Genomic DNA, 7,781 nt, shown 5'->3' with positions numbered 1-7,781 from the left:
AGTAAGGGTGAGTCTCAGTAAGGGTCAGCTCATTGAAGCATCCTAAGAGCCAACTTACTATGCAACAAAAGCAGCCAGAAGTCACGTGGTTCCCCTTCACTTTGTTCAGCATGGGGATGCTCTAACCCATGTGAAGACATTGAGATGGTGGCCCAACTGATTGCCTCCAAATCATTGCTACCATATCCCCCACAGACATGGATTTTACAGTAATAGGCCTACATTCTCATTATCTACTTGTGAGCCAGGATCATTGGCTTTCAGGTAGGGGTGTCAACGGGTCGAGTATCACCCAATCCCGACCAGTACTGAATCCTGCTGGTTTGAGGTTTGGTTTGGTTTGGTTTGGTAATGAAGGAAGAGGTCAGGTTAGACATTCGGATCAGACCGGCCCATAAGGTCCGATTATCATACAGAGCTGGGTACGGTTTGTGAAACTTCATACCAGACCCAGGTCCTCCCCAAGTCTTGATTAAGATCTGCAATTTTTCCAATGCAGATGTTATAAAAACCATTATTTTAGCAGCTTTGTCTGGGACTTTTGTATATGATCCTCATAGGGTTGCAAAAGATCAAATTCACCAAGAGGAATTTGCAAAATTTAGCTGATCCGACTCTTCAATATATTTTGAGATCCGAAACCCGACCCGTTGTCATTCCTACTTTTTTTTTTATATATTTACAGGGAGAAACCACCTTCAGGATCATAGACCTAGCCATGCTGGCTTTGAATGCTGTACTTACAATCACTGTTTCAGGATGTCCCACTAAAGAGTTCTCTTTGGGTTTAAAATTATCAATATTGCTTAGATTAACCACTGGAACTTCTAGTTTCCCATTTTGAAGAGAGTTCCAAGACATGTTTCTCACGACTCAAAAAAGAGAAAATGCATTGGAGTATGAACGTGTATCATGCATGTAGATCAAATTCAGACTCTCATGCAAATAAGAGAATGAATCCCACTGGCATTGCTAACCAAAAGTTTAGAAAAATAAGCAATGGGAAATAGATTCTCATTTGTTTTCTCAAACGCAAGTTGGTTTCTCATTTAAGTGAGAATCATTAAGTCTGATCCATACGACTCCAAATCAAATTTGATTTACAATACACATGGTGACGTTTCTTTTCTTAATTTAATTTTGAAAATCTACATCGCTTCAGTCATGTGGGACAGTCACAATCTGTAGTGTTGTAGCCGTTGGGATGAGTGTAATGCAAAAAACAAAAAAAAATGACGCTCTTCATGGCCAAACAAGCGTCAAATTCAAACTAGGAACTCATAAATTTTAAGCATTGTTTTTATATGTTTCGTGAGACCCAACAACAAGCATGCTACTGCTGCATGGAAACTGGACATTTTCCATAAAAAAAAAACAATAATTGCTCTATTTGAGAGCTGTGGGATTCACTGAATCTCTTAATGCACTGCTGTTTGGGAGCTTAGATTTGGAAGATGAGAGTGGAAATGGACTTCTAAGTTCTATCATCTATTCATTTTACATACATTTTCGATCGTGAACAACTTCATCCTCATCACTCTCATCTTTTTTTCGAAAAAGAGTTGCACCTCATGATCCCTGTTTGTTCTATACATTCTCTGGGGCAATTCCAGTTTGATTCTAGCTATTGCTGGTATTAGAATTTATTGAGAGGCGCTTGAAGCTTTGCTCATTCTTGTGGTGAGCCAAGCCGGGTATCATCCCGGCTTGTTTATAGAAAAAATACACTATTTTCTAGCTGAAAGGAAAATAATCAATGTTGTCAGTATCGGCCCAAAATAGATGTGACTCACCCATGAATCGGCTGTTTTTTAATAAAATCCTTTAAAAATACTTAATATTATTTAAATTTCTGTAACACATGTCATGCATGTTCAGAACGATTCACTTTAATATCGGTATCGGTCGATTCCTATTCAGATGAATCGTTGGCCAAACGATATATGGCTGATACCGATACTGACAACAATGAATAGGATTACAAAAAAAGTACATGTAAATTATACCTAAAATATGTTAATGACCTTGTATGAGCGGAGCTGAGCCGAGCCGAGCCGTTAACCTATTGTTCATATTCAGCTTACCGGGCTTATTTTACGAGTTTGAACGAGCTCTTTGTGAGCTGAACACGAGCCGAGCTACAAGCAGCCCCGGCTTCGCTTCCCAGCCCTAGTTTCAGCTGCCAGAGCTGATCAACGGTCGTCCACACGAGGGTACGCTGCTGCTGGTTCTACATTGGATCTAACCTACATTGGATCAACGGTGGGTAACGCATCAAAGAGATTCATCCGTGTCCCGTCCTCCCTTGGATAAAAAGCAAGGGAGCCGTGGGGCTCTTTAGTCAGAGGAGAAAGTCAAAGACCATTTGCGTCACAGTTAGAGGCTCAAACGTGCCGCTCTGACTCCACGTGCCTCTGCGTTCTTTGGGAAACCGTAAACTCTTTGGGAGCTTTGACCGGATTTTAAAATTTTGAATTTTTTTTATAGAGATACAATCTCTTGCATGATATTTCAAAAAACACCTATGTTTCAATCAAATTCTCAAATATAGTCAATAATGTTATCAATGGATTCGTATGTATGATATAATTATCTGAATCTGTTTAGTAAATAAAACAACAACCACTCAATAGTTGAATTCCGATTTAGGAAAGGGTGGTGGATATCCGAATCCATTCTCGCATATTTGTATATTTGCTTAGCTAGTCACATCCAAATTTAGTATGCCTTATTTGGCATGAATCCTAATCCAATCAAACATATATATTTACGTTCGGTCCAATATCTACACCCAATCCGAATCTGACCTATTCACATTTCTATTGCATAAATCGGAAGTTGATTTCATGGTTAAAATGCATACAAATTGTAATACCCATAATTTTTTGGTATTTATTTAAATAAAAAAGATGAATTTTTGTCTTAAATATAAATTTTTATTTATTTAAATATGCATGTAAGTTAGAATTGATTGTGTACATTAATTCAAAATAAATCCTAAGTGAATTAGAATTTTAACTAAAGTTAAAATAGAATTTTAACTTCAGGTTAATTTAATGTAAATTAGAAATTAAATAGAATTTAACATGAATTTGGGTTTGGATTTAATTTTAATTAAATTTGGATTTGGTATGTAGGATTGGATCCAAATTATATTTGGAAACTAATTGAGTTTGGATTAGGTATGAAATCAAAAACCTAAAATGGATCTAAGATCCAAATTAAAAAATTTAGAATTAATCAAAATTAATAAGAGATATTAATTATATTAATGTAATAAGTCAATCCAAGTGGGTGGGATGCCCCCTAGGTGGGTCCACACCTCTTGGTTAGAATTTGATTTCCAAAAACATAAATCAACTAAAAATAATAAGTAGAAAAAAAAAACAAGGTAAGAAAAGTCAAGACTTATGAAATTTGATTTAGGTTTTAGTAAGGAAGCCTTAAGTCAAATTAGGAATTTATTTGGTAACAAAGGCAATAAGGGAGACCTACATAAGACATCAATGCCTATTTGGAATGTGAATGCATGAAAACAAAGAAAGAAAGAAGAAAGACTAGAGAAAAAAAAAGAAATTGAGTTAAAACAACCAAGTTTGAAAAGAGGGTTTTGCATTAGCCTTTTTTGAAAGGAGAATGAGTCAGGAAGGAGGGTCGACCCACCATTTTTCTTTTGCTAATTGGGCCGCTAAGGCAAGCCCAAAGTCTTGCCTTAGCTAGACCCAAACCCCATCAAAAGGGAGGAGCCCATGAAGAGCGTCTCACCCTATTTCTCTCTCTCTCTCTGTTTCTCAAATTCTTTTTTCTCTCCCTCTTTCTTCTTTCACATCTGGTCTAGAGCTTCCAACAATCATTGGAGCTCCTTGGAGGTACGTCTATAGGAGGTAGAAGCTTGCAAAGGAATTGAGAGCCATTACAAGGTATGTACCTCTATCGTATAAGCTCATATCAGGGTTTTGAGTGCATAAAATATATATTCTTGGGTTTTATGGAAATCCATGAGTATATCAGCCATATAACTAGAATGAGAGAGGTTTTGAAATGGGTTGGTTTCGGTATACTTCATGCATAGGGTTTTTGAAAAAGTTGATTTCACTAAAGCCATGATTTATTTCGTGTTTTAACCAAAGATTGGTTTTGAAAATCATGTAGTTTCAAGGGGATTAATGCAAATCAGTTATGGTGAGTATATAATGGTTTATTTGCATGCTTAGATGTATTAATGATGTTAAACATGTTATGTATGATGATTTAATAGAAGTGGAAATGTGGTTTTATTAAATTCCATGATTAAGAGTGAAAAACATGTTTTTTCAGTGAGGTGGTTTTGAGATCTTGGCAAAAGCGAGTGTAAAGTTGTGATCTAAATGCATGCAATGATTTGTTTTCCAAGTTTTAGCATCATGTTTGAATGTTCATGAATGCATTTTGCTTAGAAATCCATTATAGTTGTGTTTGTGCATGTATTTACATGTAGAACATTAAATCTTCAACCGTCTACATGCAGTTTGCGTTTTTTCTACTGTCAGTAGAAAAATTATAACACATATCTATGTACAACTCAACCATTTCCTTTTACATGGAACTTCTAGACACCTAGGAATACCCTATAAAAATAAAGATGGGCTCAGGGGAGCAACAGATCTAGGGTATATGGTTGCTGTAACATAAAAACAAAGATGAATTATATCCCAAGAAAAATAATTAAAAAATTAGAACTCTTACTTATGAGTATTAAAATTTTACCCAAATTTGTGAAATTTTGTTACCCGCAGAAAAATAGGACTTGTGAGTCTCTTGATAGGGATCCAGTCCAGAATAATTTTAAAATTATGAGCATGGAGTTTTAAACAAGAGTGAATTCTAATGAAAGGTAACATATAAGGATATTTCAAAAAAAATAGAGAAAATGATCAGCCATAGGTAAGGTTGTTGAATTATTGTTTCTTCGGGAAGTAAAATTCATCACATGTGTCGATTGACAAAAAAACTAGTTTTTATCTTAAATTTACAAATGTAAGAATATGATAGATATTTCAGATCTTTTACTTGGAGATATTAAGGGACATATGCAGGTGCTGCCTGAAATTTTTGGCAATCCTATGAAACTTTATGTGATGTATAACAAAGCTTGAAACAAAAGAGTGTTTTCTGTTAAATGTTGTATTTATGCAATGAATATGAAACTATGCTATATAATACATGTCATGCTTGCATGAATGTTATATAATTGCAAATTCATATATAATATGAAAATTTTATACAATTGTTGAATGTTAGAATGATAAATATTTTATGCATGATGATTATAAGAAATGCCATACTTAATTGATGTAATGTAACATAATGAGCTGAATCACATGCGATGACAACATGCATGGGTGATGCATTTATGGTTTATATTATGGGCATGGACAACATGCATTATGTGAGTGGTGTGTGTAGCATGTAGATGTGTGGTAGGTCATGAGGGACCCTACATGCACACGGCTCACAAGAGAGCTTAGGTTCGGTAGAACCACTATGGTGTTTGGGTGGACTATATTGTGAATGTTTATCATGCATGCTCATGCACGCTCTAAACCTCAAAAGAAGCAGGACTCAAGGGTATTCTTGAGGAGAATATGTTACTGTGAGTCAGCTCAAGGGTACTTCGGAGCGGAGATATGTTACCGAGAGCTTGGTTTTAATGTATTGAGTATTATCGTGTGTTGTTTGTAAGAGCATCTCAAGGGAAGCTTGGGTTGAAGAGTCTATGGTGCTGAGGCACTTGAGTTGACTTGTAAGTATACTTAATCGACATTAAGTAACTCGTTCAAACCTTTTGTCTACCTTAGAAAGGGTATGCAATATATACAATCGAGAAAATAAATGATTAATTTGAAAAGCAAAGTGTCTCCCCAGTTCCCCATCATCGGCGTAGAAAATCAAGACTACTTGATAAAGCCTAGGTAGGTAGCTCCAGGACATTGTAGGGTAGGAATCGATTCTCTAGACCATTGGTGTGTCTCTCATTTATGGACTGACCCAATAAGTATTTGCAGATTCTTTTAAGTCCTTGGAGATAATAAAATAATGGCATAATGAATACCCCATTTGATTGGTTGAATCAAAGTTGAAGTCCCTAAGAGTGTACCCCTATAGGGCGAGAAAAGGAGAATCAATGCATTAAAGATGAGATTCATATGTTTCATATTAAAATGCATAAAATGAGTATATGCAATGATGTATGATCTTGATTATTGAGGAGTTTGAATGCAAGTACAATGCTAAAGATTAAGTTAATATTGTGTATTTACACGTATGTTCTTTTGTGTTTGAATGTAATATGGATCTATGATATATGTTTGTTTGATATACCAATTGCATGCTTTGTGTTCTTAGAATTTCTTTCTTTGTTTATATGGTAGAGTGTTATTTAGTGAGGCATGGTTTGATCCTCTTACTTTTACTATTTTTCAAACAATGAGTAAGTTGGTGATGCAATATACTTGGAGTAGTGCCTAGATGAATGTCATAGCTCTATTCTCGGATGCACAACTCTTGGTTTTTGACACTTGAGCATTCAAGACATTTTAAATGTTAATATTTTGTTAAGACTCTGATTTAATTTATGATTAAATGTTTTAAATTTGAATGAATGATTTTATTTAAACCTCTAATTCAATCATATGTGTGTGTTGTAGTTTGATTGTAACCCGCTCAAGTTTAATCAGATTAAAAAAAAATCTTGAAAATTCTTGATACAAATTTGGTGCATTACACAAATTACCCTTTTAATTTGTTTCTTTGATATTTACATGAGAAAACCACTCCTAGGATCAAAGACATAGCCATCAATGCTTAAAACCGTATTTACCGTCACTATCCTGGCAGCGTAAAACTCCACGTGCTTACCCCTTGCCCTTAGGGAGTCACCACGCTTCAACTCGCGCAAGGGGTGATCACCTATAAGATTAGGTATCTAATTTGTTTCTTGAAACAGACCACAAAGGTTACACTCATTTGGTAGGCAATGTTAGATCATCACCATGCTAAAGTGACATTATGAGTTCAAAACCTGTGGATACATGTCCTTTGTTGCAAGGTGGAAGCTGGTTATGCCTCTTTGGTGGGCGAAGGGGATGAAGCAATGAACGTATAAGAAGAGAGATATTTTACTCCAATGTTGTCAATATTATTGTGAATTGGCCAATTTGTATTGTATGGCCCCAAAATTGACAAGAAATAGGGCAGATATGGCTACTCTTACCTAATAAAAGTTAAAAAATTTCAAAATTTGAGTATTTTGTCGTTGATCAGATCCTATAAATATGATCTACAATCATTATCTAGTGAAAAACACATTTTGGATCATTTGATTATGGTATACATGTAGAGTTTTTAAAAATTTAAAAAATCAGCCTCTCACGATGTGCCGAAATTTTATAACTAAGAAAAACTATTTTTATGTCAAAAAACATGCTTCCTATAAAATAAACTGTATAAAGTACATCTGTAAGGTTTGATCTAAAAGATGCAACCTACAACTATGATTTTTGTTAGGTAGTAACAGGTGCTCCTGGAAAACCGTATCATTACTCTTTAATGTTTTTACTGACATATGCTATCCTCTGGTTGAAAACTGGCCAATTCAAGATCGATTCAGGGTCTTTTCTCCAAGTATCAATTTTTTTTTGATAAAATGTCTTTAGCTAATGTTACTGTGTTTGAACAATAGAAGTAAGGGTGGCAAAATCTGACCCGACCTGCCAACCCGCTTCTTAGCCGGGTTAGGGTTT

Source organism: Nuphar pumila, chromosome 13 (genome assembly GCF_984573655.1).
Source record: "Nuphar pumila chromosome 13, dmNupPumi1.hap1.1, whole genome shotgun sequence".
NCBI lineage: Eukaryota > Viridiplantae > Streptophyta > Magnoliopsida > Nymphaeales > Nymphaeaceae > Nuphar > Nuphar pumila.
The sequence above is the reverse complement of the archived record's forward strand: the minus strand, read 5'-3'. Positions refer to the sequence as shown.